We start from the raw sequence: 16,045 nt of genomic DNA, 5'->3' as shown, positions 1-16,045 counted from the left end.
AAGTTTTAAGCAGGGGGCTAAAGAGGCCACTGCAGCAGTGAAAGACACCCAAAGATTGCATCAGGCTAGAGGAAGCGCCAAGTCAACCTAGCTACTAGGAAACTATATGAAGGGGAATTCCAACAAATTGTGTGAATTGAAAGCAGATTAACTACTCCGGATTAGCTCCCTGTGTGGACTGCTCTTACTTTGAATTAGTTTAAACAACTCCCAGTTACTAATAATGAATCAATCTGATACATCAGCCCCTCCCTGTAGCAACGACAGCAGGAACTCTACACTGCCGCTGACAGAGTGGTTCTCAGAGCAGGTAGAGCTACCGGCGCTAGTTCTGCTCAAGATAACACGCTACAAGGAGCAACGTGGCTGTGGGGGCACAGGCAGTGGCCTGGGCTAGCAACCTGAGTACAACTCACCCGACACCTTGAGTACCTACTTGGGTGGCTAACCTGAGCTGCCACCCACAGCCATGTGGCTACTTTTAGCACAGCTAGTACATGACTGTCTACCCACGCCAGGAAGCACACTCCCAGCCACAGCGCACACAAATAAATGTGTTAGTCTCTAAGGCGCCACAAGTACTCCTGTTCTTTTTACAAACTCTCAGTGAGTCAGGCCAGACTGACAATAATTGACTTAGTTACAAGCTAATAGTTACCTTTATCTCCCGTTGACAGATTGTATTTTTCAATCATGGCTGATTACACCTAGCAGGTCACTCACTGTATTTTTCTAACATCTGCCTTTTTTTTTTCCTCTTCTTTTCTATTCCTCCTGCTTCTGTGAAGTCTCTCTAGAAGGATCCCTCACCCTGCCACTCGTCTCTTCTAGACCTCTCTCTTTCTATCCATCTTCGTTCCTACAACAGAAAGACAATGATTTTTTTTGTCATTTCCTTTAACATGTGGTTGGGATGACCCATCTGTATTCCCTTCCCATCTGCATTACTACAACTGATTGGGAAAAAAAACAATGACATTTTCCCCTCAAGGAACTTCAGACAAGAAAGTCTTTACATAGTTTCACAGATTCTAAGGCCAAAAGCAACCATTAGGTCAACCACTCTGACCTCCTGCATATCATAGGCCATTTATTTTCACCCGGATACCCTTGGGGGCGGGGAAAAATCTGGGCTACCTAGGTGAAGTTCCGAAACAATTCAAAATAAACGTGTGTGTCAACTCCCATTTTTGTTTGTTTTGAAAAAGACCACCATTATTTAGACATGTGGCCACCCTTCAGAATCTTTGGCCAGGTTCTTTGATTATCAACCAGATCCAGAATAAGTAATGTAGGATGTAGCATGTTAATGCTGAATTGTAACTTTGTCTTAATAAAAAGAAGTTACGCAGACGAACATTTTAAATCAACATAAAAAAAAAATCTGGTTTCTAGTCACCATTTTGATTACAGCATCATTTCATTTTTGGGGAGTTTTCAGCAAAAAAACCAAAACATTTTAAGTGAAAATTATTTTCTCTACTTGACATTTTAACCGGATAGTGTCATTTTGTCTTGAGAGGATTTTAATGGAAAAATAAGATGACATTTTAAGTCAAAATTTGTGCTATAAATTAGTTTGTTCCAGAGTTGCAGCTGCTGGGTTTTGTTTTTTCGGGGCTGTTTCTTTGTTGGTGTTTTGATTTCAACCATAATGACATTTTCCATCAAAAACCTTGTTTCTAATCAATATTTCGATTAAAGTGTCATTTCAAGGGTTTGTGATTTTTAAAAACAAACACACCTGCATGGAATTTAAGTTAAAACAAAACAACAATTCTCATTTCAACGGAAGTGTAACATTTTCATTTGCTTTTAATTAACGCTTTTAAAAAACAAAGTGAGATTTTAAGGCAAAACTAATGTTTTTCTTTTCACACCTGGATTTGTTTGGTTTCCCCTGCGGGGAATTTAATTTCATTTCTCATTCAAATTGACATTTCCTGTGAAAAGTGTCCAGTTTTGATTGTGCAGCGAAAAAGCTTTCCACAGGAAAAAATTCGGATTAACTCGCTTCCTGGCTCCTGGTAATGCAGTGTGATTCTTTGTCTCCCTCTAGTGGCCAATGTGTGTATAGAGGCTAGAGCCTCCGAGCTAATGGACCTGGTTCTTTGACTATGTGGCTCTTAACTGTTTCCAGACTGCAAGTCCTTTTTTGCATGCCAGGGGCCCATCCAGTCAGGACTCTCTCCTTTTAGAGGGCACAACCCACAGGTTTTGAATCTATACTTTAAAATCCAACTCATGCTTTAAGATCCAGTGGTCCCAGGTTCACTCAACCAGAGGTGTTGTTGCAATGAGTTTTCTTTCTTTCTTCTGTGTAACCATCACCCGCAGAGAACTGGCAGCCCCCCTCCCTCGTCACTTTCAGCGGGGTTGTACAGGAGTCCCTGTCTGGCCCTGTAATAAGAAGTTGGTGAACTATTCTGATGCAGGAACTAGAATAGACTCCAGCTCACCATGCCACAGCTGAATGGTGCAGAGGGACTTCAGTGCTCAGACCAGCACAGCTGACACCAATGCATCCCTTCATATCATTTTCAAGAGCAGACTGTCCCTTTAAACTCATAGCAGTTGTAACTTAGGTTCCTCATGCTCTCATTCTCCTCTAGGGGCCAGGCTCCCTGGCCAGACTACCACCGCCACCCTCATGATGCCCCATGGCCATGGACTCTCTTGATGTACTGCCTCCCCTCTCCAAGAGGGGGAACCATGGTACATCATGGGAGATGTAGTCTGACCAGAGTGCTCAGCCTATAGAGGAGAACTGGAACATGAGAAATGTGAACTACAGCTCCCATGAGGCACTGTGGCAGTATTTCAATAGAGATTTTCAGTCTTCGAATTTTTACCCAAAAAAAGGAGAATTTCCCACAAGCCCACCATCCCCCTTGCCAGTTTTCTAGTCTCTTCACTGGCTCAAGGTACAGGCATACATTAGGAGCATTGGATCAAGCTAAGCATGGCTCTGCTGAGCTTAGACGGGCATGAGAAAGGACACAGTTACCTAGTGAGAGCACAAGTTGCACTGCTGGATGGCTGTATTAAATGGGCAGAGCTTTTCTGCCCTGTAAACTGGGTGAGGAGTCACTAATCTACCCCTGGGCCCTGAAGCAAATTAAAGGGGGGTAACCTTTGACCTTTGCTGAGTGGGTCAAACACAGCGGGTGGCTTGAACCTGATCTTTCGCAGATTCCCTGCTGGCCAGACACTTTCACCAAGCTGTCCTCTGCAGTTGAACCCGAGCAGGGAAGGGGCTATGAGCAGGCCCTACATTTTTTTGCTAGCTAAAATCCTAGTACTAAACGTGTTTCTATCTTAGATACTTATATAAGGGTCCCTCAGCTAAGCCCATTGTCATTTTACATATGCTCCCCCTCACCCCGTCTCCGCTTGTGAGGCAGGGAGGTGTTATCCCATTTTTACACACGGCAAAACCAAGGCACAGAAAGACTATGGGCTTGTCTACACCACAAATGCTTTACCAGGGTCATGGAATCACTAGGCCAATGCTCTGGAACTACTCCATACGAAGCCAGTCAGGACTCTGAGGGACCCTCCTCTCTCTGAGCACATTGTCACCAGGGCAAGAAGCTTACACAGCTTCGACCTTCCTGGGTCTGACCTCGGAGCATTCAGCATCCCCTTCCTCCCAGTGTGCTTCCTGCAGCGAGTCTGCCCAGGCAGGGCTCATAGGGTGACCAGACCGGGGGGGGAGAACTGTTTTGTTTTTTTCTCTTGCTCTGCTGGCAGGACTCCTTCCCCTCCCCCCATGTGTCCCAATATTTTCTTCATCCCATCTGGTCACCCTAGGGGCTCCTGGGGAAGCCAGAGGGTCCTGCACCCCAACTCAGGAGTGATTCTCAGCCAGCATGTAGAACAGGAAGGTTTATTAGTTGACAGGAACACAGCGTAGAACAGAGCTTGGCTATCACAGAAATCAGTGACTTTTAGCCAAGTCCATCTTGGGGAGTCCTGGGCCAGACAGTCTGGACTCCCCCTCTTTCAGTCCCCCAAGCAGACTGCCAGTTTCCAGCGATTGGACCTCCGACACACCCCTTGCGCCTCCTCCTCCTCTTTGTCCTGCTTCCTGGTCAAAAGGTGTCACCTGGTCACATCCCCTCCTGGGTCTCAGGTTACAAAGGGCACCACCATAACATATGTGCAGACCGCTGGACAGCCTCACCTGCCCCGAAGGTCTCAGCAAAAAAAATCACACTCCTAATTCCCACCACTGAAATACTGGTGCAGTACACAGGGAAACGAAGGTACACACAATATTAGTATAGGACAGTAAGACTCACATGCAACATAACACGATGAACAAAACCTCACTTCAGCACAACCAGCATAGTTACTCCAGGATCGCTATGCCAGCAAAGCCCTGTCATGGAGATGCAGTGTAAGCTGACAGGAGTTCTTCCACTGGCACAGTAACACCACCTCCCGGGACGTTATCTATGCCAACAGAGGCCCTCTTCAGTCGGTATAGTTGTGTCTGCCCCGGAGGTTTGCCAGCCTCGCTCCTAGCTGATATAACTACGCCAACAGAGCTTTGTAGTGTAGACTAACCCCAAGTGACTTGCCCACACACAAAAGCTGGACCTCTGTCCCGGTACAGTTAAACCAGTACAATCCTCCAGCTCCAGTGTGTGGACTCAGTTTACCAATATGAAAGTGCTTATAATGGTACAGCTCACGTCAGTATGGGAAGGGAAGCAAGCCACCTTCATACCACTCTCTGGAGTCCACAGTTGTGGGGGAGGTGTTAATATTAGGGATGTAAAATGTTCAACGGTTAACCAGTCAACTGATAAGCATTAGGGTTACTGTTAACCAACCTTAACAGTTAACCCCCTGCACGCCGGCCAGAGGGACCCCAGCCCTGGCCACCCTGCGCCAGTTGGAGCGACCTCGGTTAACCAGCTAAATGATAAAATTATAGCGTTTAAACAGTTAACTGTGTAAACGATCTTTACATCCCTAGTTAATATTGCTTTGCCTAGAGACTGATGCAGAGGTGAGCCTGCAGAATCACTACCAGAGGTGTGAATTACCCCATTCACCGGTGGGAACCAGGGTGATGTAATCAGGCAGGGAAGGGCAGTTGTTTACACGAAACCAACTTCAAATACCCATCCCTTGTCCAGCCAGGAAGACACAATGGTGGCCCATTAAAGTTAATGGAAAGACATTGAAACTGAAAAGAAAACCAAAGTCTTGGAAAACTGAGGAAGGAGGGAGTTTCTCCCCACTTACGTAACCATGATGTACCACATTCTGAGGCTGTGTCTACACTATGGACCCCACAGCAGCACCGCTGTACCGCTGCAGCTGCGCCACTGTAAGGTCTCCTGTGTAGCCACTCTCCCACCGGCATAATTAAACCACCCCCAAAGAGCGGCAGTAGCTATGTCAGTGGTAGCACGTCTCCCAGCACCATAGCGCTGTCCACACCGGTGCTTTTGACAGTGAATAGCTTAACTTTGGCAATTAATTGATTTTTGATTATTAGCAGGTAAATATGCCCAGTGGTCTGTGATGGGATGTTAGATGGGGCGAGATCTGAGTTACTACAGAGAATTATTTCCTGGGTGCTGGCTGGTGAGTCTTGCCCACATGCTCAGGGTTTAGCTGATCGCCATATTTGGAGTCAGGAAGGAATTTTCTTCCAGGGAAGATTGGCAGAGGCCTTGGAGGTTTTTCGCCTTCCTCTGCAGCGTGGGGCACGGGTCACTTCCTGGAGGATTCTCTGCACTTTGAGCTCTTTAAACCACGATCTGAGGACTTCTATAGCTCAGACATAGGTTAGAGGTTTGTTACAGGAGTGGGTGGGTGCGTGAGATTCTGTGGCCTGCATTGTGCAGGAGGTCAGACTAGATGATCATAATTGTCCCTTCTGACCTTAAATCTGTGAATCTATGAACCAGGCGCAACAGTCAGCGATTATAAAGCCAGAAGGGACCACTGTGATCATCTGGTCTGACCTCTTATATAAAGACAGGCCATAGGAATTCCTTGAATTCACAGTGGGTTGAAAAAGAGCAGATCTTTTAGAAACATATCCAATCTTGATTTTAAAATTGCCAGGGATGGTGAATCCACCACAGCTCTTGGTAAATTGTGCCACTGGTTAGTTACCCTCATTGTTATGCAGAGATGAGCCTGCTTGGAGAGGTGTGAACTGGCCCATTCATCTCAGTGAAAGGTCAGCTCAGCTGCTCAGTGACCACTGGCTGTGCACAGTAAGTGCACGGTCAAACAAGCTGCTATGTTCCACCCCAGAAACAGCTGCATGTCAACAGCAGCTGAAGCAATGGCCGTATAGCTTGTATTCCAGTTACACATTCCCAAAGTGCCCAAGGGAATTCAAGCAAGACAAAGGAAGTTTATGAGATACACAGTTGTTATTGTAATAAGAAGCTTGTTGTAAACTCCCACTAGGCACGTTGGAAGTGCTACAGATGGAAGAAAATTAGGTGAGTGGCCTGGGCAAACCAGTACCTACTGTTTTCTTTTCAACCTCGTTTTCTTTGTTTCTTTAAAAAGCCTGTTTACTAAGCAGTTTTACGCTGGGAAGAGACACTAAAGCGGCCATTGTGTGCTGTATATTTATTGTCTCTGACTGCAGCCAATTTGCTCAGTCTGTGAATAAAAAAAGATCAGCCTCAACTGCTAGCTCTGCAAATTAAGCTCAAACGCAGAACAGTCTTGCATGAAGTCCTGGGATTTAGTCCCAAGACATGAGACCTGGCTTCTGTTCCGGATTCTGTCACTGACCTTCTGTCAGAGTCTGGGCAGGCCCTTTCGCCTCGCTGTGCCTGGGTTTCTCAACCATGTCTAGTTAGATCATAATCTTGTTGGGGCAGGGACTCTCTCTCATGGTGTGTCTAGGCAATGTCCAGTGGGACAAGGCCCTGCTCTTAGTTGGAGATTTTATGTGCCACCGTAGTACTAGTACTAGAAGGAAATGTGTGGTCAAATCGTTAGAGCAGAGGGACAACCAGAAGTCAGGACTTTTGGGTCCTATTCCCCCTCTGGGAATGTAGTCAAAACAGAGGCTTCAAACCCAGGCTGCTAACTTCCAGTCCACTTGTGTGTTTATAAATCATGGTAAACCCTGGACAAACACAGACTCCCTTTGTGACCATGGTCATGTCACTTCGCTCCATGCCTCAGTTTCCCCTACCTGTAAAATGGGCCTATGTCCTGTGATGTGTCATTCCATATTCTTTATGAAAATATGCTTATGATAGGAATATGAAATAACAGATATACTTTATGCAAGATGGCTCATGTAAGATATCATTGGAAAGGTTATGATTTACTGAATGCGATTATCCTATTTGTATGCATGTATCATTTCTGTATCTGAAATTAGGAATACTGACTATGGATCTGTATTTCAAGACGCTCACTGCTAACACTTCAGGTACAACAGTGGAAAAGCCAGCGGTGCTGATGACCCATCAACAAGGACAACGGACTGCAAAAGAGCTCAGTATTCCTGTGAACAGCCTGTGAAGAATGGCTATGGGGGCCCTACAGAGGCATGTGACCATCTCACCTGGTACTGGGGCCCATCTTGAATTCTGTACTTTTCCAGGAGAAGGCAGGTAGGGGTGTGTGTGTGTGTGTGTGTCTGTGTGTGAGTGAGAGAAACTTGGAAACAAAGGACTCCTGCCTTATGCGAATCCTATTTAAGGGTGAGGAGTGAGGTAATCCAGGTCAGCAGATCTCCCCTTCTACTCCAACCAAGATGACTGCTGGAAACAGCTTAGACTGAACTTGAAGGGGAAAACTGGACCCAGGCTGGAAGGGCATCTGGCTTGTGAAGAAGATTATTAGAACCACATTTAGGGGAAGAAATTGCATGTAACCAATTTCTTTAGTGTATTAAGCTTAGTTTGCGAGCTCTGTTTTATTTTCTTAGTAATCTGCCTTGTTCTGTCTGCTACCTCCTTAACTACTTAAAATACACCTGTTATAGTTAATAAATTTATTTCTGGTTTACAATATAACCCAGTTTATGTGATTTCTAACTGGGGGGGGGGGAGAAGTTGTGCACACCCTCCTCCACACTGAGGGAAGAGGCGAATTTCATATCATTTTGGATTTGTACTCCAAGGGGGGGCCGGGTGGACATATGGATGCTGTGGCAAGTCCCTTAAGATGAGACTTTCCAGAGTGGATCTTGGTCCGTCTGTGCAGCTGGGTGTGGCCCTGTCAGTGTGCTTGGCTGGAAAAGACTGGGGAGCCTAGCCCAGCAAGGACAGTTAAAAGGGGACTCAGGCTGGCAGAATAGTCTGACTCAGTGGTGTCCCAGCACACCAGGTGACACCCCCGGGGGTTCAACCCATCACATCCAATGACACAAACAGGAATGTAGATCAAAAGCACAACTCATTGGCCTGACATACAAATAATAACCACAGTACCCAAAGTCTCTGCCTGAGATCACAGAATACCAGGGTTGGCAGGGATTTCAGGAGGTCATCTAGTCCAACCCCCTGCTCAAAGTAGGACCAATCCCCAGACAGATTTTTGCCCCAAATCCCCCACTCAAGGATTGAACTCACAACCGTGGGTTTAGCAGGCCAATGCTCAAACCACTGAGCTATCCCTCTGAGGCCCGCAGTCACTCTGGGTACCATTCACACCCTCACTGATGATATCCCTCTGGGCATTGCAGAGACAGGCCCTGCCCTGAAAGGCTGACAGTTTATAAGAACAAGCTACGTCAGCAGAAGGCACCTTTATACTGGAGTCACAGCACCTGCACAATGGAGGTTGGACCAATGCTGTTCATGAGGCACAGGATCTGTGTGTACAGCCACGCTTAGATGAAGTGTTCATGTGTGGGGCATGGGACCATTTAACTGGTTCAAATACTTCTCGCAGCTAAAAAAATAAGAGCACAAATACAGGATAAAGCCCAAATCAGTACTTTGCAACAAAGATCTCTTTCTTCTAAATCTCCCAGGCTGCAGTATTAAAGGACTGAGCTGGAGCACAAGAATTCTCGCATCATTTGAAAGCCAGATGAAAGTAGGAGAACATTTGAAGTGTCAGATATAAGGCGCGGCCGGAACGCCACTGAATTTAAGGAGAATAAAGAGCTCTGCTGTATGAATGACGTAAACAGAGCCCTGCTGCTCCCAGAAATACACGCAGTCCAATTCATGCTGCTATAGCAAGCTGCCTACCCAGCTGCCTCTGATCTGCTCTTTGTCGCAGGGCCCCAGGACAGAGCTTTCTGCTGCTTCTCTTTGGGGATTTCCCCATTTTTCAGAAAGCACTGAGCACTTGCTCTTGGAAAAACAGGCCCTTTTAAGGAGGCTGAGGATGAGCAAAGCCTAAGATTGAGATACTCCAAAATCACTAGTCATGTCTGAAAATCCTGCTCTCTCTCTCCAGGAGTTTAGTAGCAGCTCCCCATCAGTTCAGGTGGAAGCCTCACGGATCCCAGATCAAGGATGTCTGTCTATTACTAGCAGGATAGCAACACCTAAGGCACTGACCAAGACTGGGGCCTAGTTCCTCTAAACACTAAATACCACGTTTGTTCCAAGATCTGGAAGGGAAATGAGGTCAAGTGGTTAGAGCGGGGGCTAGGCGTCAGGACTCCTGGGTTATATGCCCAGTTCTGAGATGAGTGGTCCAAACAGGAGTGAGTAGGAGTCCAGGACTTCCAATAATTAGACTAAAGGCCCCTTGGGGCAAGGATCATCTTTTTGTTCTGTGTTTGAACAGACCCTAGCAGTGTGGGGGCCTGGTCTGTGACTAGGGCGTGTAGGCACCATAGTAATACAAATAATGAGACTCCCAGGTTCTATTTAAAAGTTGAGGTGGGGGGGAGGTTGGTGGGTTCCAGTGGTTAAAGCGGGGGACTTGAGGGTCCAGGACTCCTGGGTTCTATGCTTGCCTCTAGAAATAGAGTGGGGTCTAGTGGTTAGAGTTTGGGGGCTGAGAGTCAGGACTCCCACCTCTGACAGCAAAAGTCACTGCTCTGAGAATGGAGTGTAAAGCCCCTGCCCCATAATGCAAGGTAGGCGGAGACCTTTGACCAAGGAGTGTGAGTTAGAGAGTGTGTTAGTATGGGACAAGGCTTGCTCCTTCCTTGTGACTTTCAGTTCCGCCCCCAGGCCCCAAGCAGCTCCTCTTTGTTGGGAAGCACTTAACCAATTACAGTTAATATGTCCCCAGTCAGTCTTCAAATTAATTTCCTGAATTAATTTGAAGAGTAAATGAAATTACTGTCCCCAGGCCATCCACATGCTGTGATTCTGACCCGGGCTGCAGCTAAGCAGGGTTGAGCATGGGTGATACGTGAATGGGAGACCATGACTGCTTGTTCCTCTGGCACCATGCCATCCCCAATGTCCCAGGCAGTGCAGCCAGGAGGGGAAGGGAAGAAGCCACCAGCAGCTTTCCACTGCTCCTGGTGGGGAATGGGGAGTGGCAGGGGAGGGTTTGGGGGAGCCTGCCAGGATCCCAGGAGCCTGTGGAACAGCCAGGCTCCTGGCAGGGAGCTGACAGCAGAAGTGAGAGACCAGGCCCTCAGCTCCCCACACTGCCCCTCTTAGGTCAGTGGAAGTGCTCCCGGTGAGGACCTGCACCCACGACAGAAGGAAGGTTGTGTGGACATGAACCACTGCAGTGTAAGTTAACCTCATATATGTCAACTCAGGTTTGTGGTGTAGACATGACCTTAAACGCCTTAGACTTTGTCTTCACTGCATTAAATAAACAAAACCAAACCCAAGTTGTTTCACTGTGGGATGACTAACACATGGTCACTTTCCTGCTGTAAAACAGAGTGGAGGCAAGGCACTGGTAGTCGTAGGCCAGGTGTACACTACAGACTTCTGCTGGAACAGCTCATACCCACACATGGAGGGGCCCCCCACCTCGTCCCTGCATAACCTCCACTGGGAGCACAGGGAAGCTGCCCAGGGCTTTTCACGCGCAGGGAGCAGAGTCCAGCTGCCCTGAATTCTGCCCCCTCCCACCCGCTCCTTGAGGGTAGCCAGGCAACTGTGGCAATTTCACAGCTTACCCAGCTGTGAAATTGACACAGCTGCCTGGCTCCTGGCAGGGAGCAGGCTGCTCAGGCTTCTCACTCAGGCTCCCAGTCGGGAGCAGGGGGAAGCCACCCAGCTCTCCAGGGGAGCTGGGCTCTAGCAGCCAGCTTTCTTGTCAATTTCATAGCCTCTGCCATGAAATTGACAAGACAGCCAATGTAAGGGACATAGCGTCTACACAAACGGTACACAGACAGTGTCGCCCTAACTACACCGTCACAAGCCCTTGTGGAGGTGGAGTTATCATGTCGGTGTCCTAGGGCGCTTACATCGGTGGGAGGAAGGCTGCAGTGTAGACACTGACTTAATTAGGTTGACATAAGCTGTCTTATGTCAACCTAATTGTATAAGATAGGCCAGCCCCTCATCTCACCTTTGTTCCTTCGCATGGCTGTGCTGCTGGAAATCTAAAAGCTGATGAAAGCTAACTGGGCTGAAAAAGACCACAAGCACATTTCCTTTTGATTCAACATCTGCTTCCATTGCCTGGAACAAACCAAATTTCCACGAAAGCTTAAAGGTCCGGGGGATTTCCAGGGATCAGTGACTCTGAGGCCAATTAACCACTGGAGCAGCTTGCTAAGGAAGGTGGTGGAATTGTCTCACTATTCCTTGTGCTCCTCTGTGGGTCCATATGCATCTGCCCTCTCTTCTGAGCCCTTTGGGGCAGGGACTTTCTCTCATGGTGTCTCTGGACAGCACCCAGCACAATGGGGGCCTAGCTTGGCCAGGGTCCATGCAGCCCTTGGCATGATGGAGGCTCCCCAATCTGTTGAGTGCTGTGCCAGTGCCTAGCCTGACAGAGGGGCCCCCATCTCACAAGAACATTGGCATGGAAGGGACTTCATGGGTCATAAATTCCAGGCCCTTGCTATCGCAACTGACCATGCCTCAATCAGAGACTGTGGAGAACTGGCATAACAGGGCCCCCCAGTTCATTGGTCCAGGCCTCCAAACACTACCCTAATGCAATAATAATTGACATTACCTCTTTGATTCTTCAAGGTTGTGTATTTTTCCCCACTGACTCTAGACTCCTCCTACCTCCTCCCCAAGCCCTCCTCCCTGACTGTCACTCTATAGGCAAGCTTGCTTCAAACTGACTAACGCAGGGTCCAATTCTGAGAGGCACTGCAGTGTGCCATCAGCTGCTAGGGAAGTGATGGGACGGGGTCTGGCAGTGACTTACAGGGTTCAAGCCCAAACCTCTGAGCATTCAGCTGTATGTTATGATTTATCCTTTTAAATGCCACTTCATTTCCAATTGCTGCAACTGAAACGCCTTTTGTTCTGAGGGTTGGAAGGCAGTGTGTCTGTGTGTGCATGTGTCTGTGCGTATATGAGTGAGAGAGAGATTAAGTGTGATTAACAGACATTACTATGCAGATACACTGGTTTACACAGCTGCAATATTCTTATCTTATTCAAGACAATCCGCTCATAGCCCAGTATATTCTTCCAGCCTTTGTATCTCTGGCAGTTCATGGGGAGAGACACTAGCTGGGAGTGAAAACAGGCATGAATCATATAGCTGCAGGAAATATCAGTTTAGAGATGAGTAGCCCCCAGAGTCCATTAATTGCATGTTCGTTAAACCAGCTAATTTAGGGAGGTTTCCAAATGTACTCACTACAATAGAGGCAATGAGGGGCAGTGGGTAGCCCCTGGTGCTGAGCACTACACAGATACCCCTACTCTTCAACTGAGATCAGGGAGTCCCACCCCCGCACCATGCCAGGTGCCACACAGACCCATCCCTCTGACCAAGAGCAGGGACGAATCCCTCCCCATCATGCTGGATGCTACACAGACACATAATGAGACAGGCCTTACTTACTCCAAAGATCTTACAGTCTAAATAAAAGCAAGAGAGGAAACTGAGGCCCCAAGAGGGGTTGCCCAAGGTCAGCGGCAGACACACTGCCAGCAATAGAAACAAAAAGTGTCCATACTCCCAGTTCTGGACCCTAGCCACTAGACCACACAGCCACCAAGGAGGAGTTTTGAGCTCTGATTTTAGGCCGCACGTGCGTGTAAGGAAATGACACCACCACTAACCATGCTCCATAAATCGACTTTACACAGAACGGAAGTGACACCAAACATTAACTCAAGCCTTGTGGAAAATGTGAACTGACTCATTCCTGGTGCCGTTTATTACAGGAATGAATGGCAAGCATCCATCTGTCACTGTTGGCACCAAACCACTAACCCCGCCCTTGGCATCTGTTTTTGTGCTTAGATTCACACACAGCCTCTCTATCACCGGGCTCTCTCTAGACTTGAATGTGCAGTTGTGCTGAAGAGTGTCATGATTTACTAGTGGTTAACATGCATCACCCAGAGCTGTACAAATAAATGAGTTTTTAATTCAGGGGTTAAACCAGAAAAAAAAATGTAAAATTGGTTTTGGGTTGGTCAGAAATTAAATTTTTTTGGAAACTTTTTTGGAGAACGGAAAAAGAAAAAAGTTTAAAGCAAAATGTTTCATTGAGTTTGAGGTGTTTTTTTTTTAAACACTTCTTAAAAAAAACTGAAGAAAAAATTGAAACAGTCATTTTGAATTAAAAAAATCAAAAAAAAATTTTTTTAAATATATTTTCCAGCTGAAACAACTTGGTTCGGCACAAATTCATGAAACATTTCAAACAACAACAAACCTGCATTTTATGCTGAAAACAAGTTTCACCTGAAAAATTCTGTCCACCTCTATTAAACAGCACAACTGGACACTTCAAACAGCTTATTCCCAGGCTTCAACGAACGTCATCATAAAGCATAATGCAGACACGTGACAAAGGATTGTTCCCAGTCCTGGCCATGACGAACAGGACAACTCAAGATTTGTTATGAACGCCTAGAGATTGTGGCACTGGAGTTAATTCACGTTAATTAATGTTTTTGCAAATGCTATCTAATAATACCACCTAGCTTGTATCTAGCGCGTCTCTTCAGTAGATCTCAAAGCACTTTAAAAAGAAGGTCAGTATCATTACTGGTAGATGAACGCCCGGGCTGTCTCACGGGTGTAACTCAAGAAGTCATGTCGATAAAAAAAAAGCCAAAATTGGCTGAGAACTTAAACACTGGCTGGTAACAGACCACGAATCCCAGAGATGATTGAACCTGGTGCTATTCTGAATAAAGAGAGCTCTCGGCCAAGCTTGTAGCTACTTCCATCGCTTCATGCTAACTCAAGACATTCTAGACTTCACAGTAGCACACAGAGTGATAATCCTGGAATCTTATTTTGAAGATTCTCATTTTACAGATGAGGAAACTGAGTCACTGAGCAGGAAAGTGACTTACCAAAGGTCATCCAGTAGACTAGTGGCGGAAACCGAAAAGAACCTGATTCCCAGTCCATTGCTCTATCCTCTATACTAGGCTACACTGCCTCTATACAGTCTGCAAACTTGAAGCAGTACGGTCTAGTGGTTAAGGTACCAGACTAGAAGAAAGTAGGGTGACCAGATGTCCCGATTTTATAGAGACAGTCCCAGTTTTGGGATCTTTTTTTTTTTTTTTTTTAATATACGCTCCTATTACCTCCCCCCACACCTCCTGTCCCGATTTTTCACATTTGCTGTCTGGTCACCCTAGGAGGCAGGGACCTGTGGGATCTAGCTCCAACTCTGCCACTGATCTACTATGGGACCTTTGGTAAGACACATCTCCTCCTTGTGCCTCAGTTTCGCCTCCTAAGCTTTGCCTATTTAGAATGTGATTTTGGGGGGAACTGGGACTGTCTCTTGCAGTACCAAGCATGACAGGGCCCCAGTCTTTGTTGAGACTTCTAGGTGCTATCCTAAGGAGAAGGAGTTTGGTCTTGTGCCAGGTACCACACAGACCCATAGTGAGACATAGCTCCTGCCCTACAACGCATACACTCATAGAACCCCGGAGTCCTGAGTTTGAGACCAGTGTTCTATCCAGTAGGTCACATGGTCTCATTTGGTTTGGTAATTTGCCTGTCAAGGGAACTCTCTTTTTAAGCAACATAAAAACCAAACCAGATTATTCAAAGACATGATCACTCTTCCTAGGCAGTAGAGAGGGAATGTAACAGAGGAGCAAAGCTGAGCAGCCTTAGAAGTCAAACAAACACGCCTCTGTGAAGAGAGTTTTAGCAGGAAAAGCCAAAGAGACCTACGTTCAGGGAGCCTGCACCTCACTTCTAGTGCATGGGGATCGTGGGTGAGAAACACGGCGCGGCCTCCGATCCGAGCTGGGTTCCCAGAAGGGGAAAGGCTTTATCCTGCAGAGACAAAAGAGGAAAATTAAGGGAAGTAAAACCACAATAAATCGAGCCAGGGAGAGTTGTGCTGAGAATAGCAATTGATGCAGAGTTGCAATTGCTGAGGGAACAGAAAACCCAGGGATTCAGAACACAGGGCTGGAAAAAAACCCTCCCGCCTCAGTGAGTCCAGTCCCTGCTGTCGCAGGCAGCCATGTCATAGGCTCCTGGTCAGAAACTTATCAATGTTTGCTTCCCTGCTCCTTCAGAATCTCCCTCCTCTCGTGGGTAGAAACCTCCTTCTCATTTCTAGCTAAAACTGGTTCCTGGCCAGTTTATTCTCATTTGTTCGTGTGCCGATATTGTCCTTGAGCTTCAACAACTCTTCTCTGCCCCTGGGATTTGCACCCGGATGCATTTCTAGGGAGCAATCCGATCCCCTCTGAGCTCAAGGGGAACAGGCAGACATCAGCTCAAGTCATCACACCAAGTGGTTGGCCCATCTAGAGAGGAAGAATGGTCCAGTGGTCAAGGCCTGCAGCCTGGGAGACCTACTCCACCACAGGCTCCATGTATGACATTGAGCAAATCACTTTGGCACACACAGATCGGGAGAATTGTTCCAGTGAGAGCCGTTTCCCCTCCCACCCTTTGCCTGCTTAGGCCTGGTCTAGGCATAGGTTTTGTACCAGTATAACCATTTCAATTATCGGGTCTGATTTTT

The 16,045-nt window shown here is 47.0% G+C and overlaps 1 protein-coding gene across 3 annotated transcripts in view; it reads right to left on the bottom strand.

Annotated features, from left to right (window-relative positions):
* PC (pyruvate carboxylase) overlaps positions 1–16,045 on the bottom strand; it is a 239,134-nt gene that overhangs the window by 183,754 nt on the left and 39,335 nt on the right. For 2 of the 3 annotated variants that reach the window (XM_030568617.1, XM_030568618.1), the window contains one exon: positions 15,238–15,342. The gene's annotated coding sequence lies outside the window, so the exon portion shown is untranslated. Of the gene's footprint in view, positions 1–658; positions 860–15,237; positions 15,343–16,045 lie in introns of all 3 variants that reach the window. The other variant, XM_030568620.1, reaches the window with a different exon arrangement.

The sequence above is a fragment of the Gopherus evgoodei genome, chromosome 7 (assembly GCF_007399415.2).
Source record: "Gopherus evgoodei ecotype Sinaloan lineage chromosome 7, rGopEvg1_v1.p, whole genome shotgun sequence".
Lineage (NCBI taxonomy): Eukaryota > Metazoa > Chordata > Testudines > Testudinidae > Gopherus > Gopherus evgoodei.
Note: the sequence above shows the minus strand (reverse complement) of the source record. Positions and strands in the feature narration are given on the sequence as shown.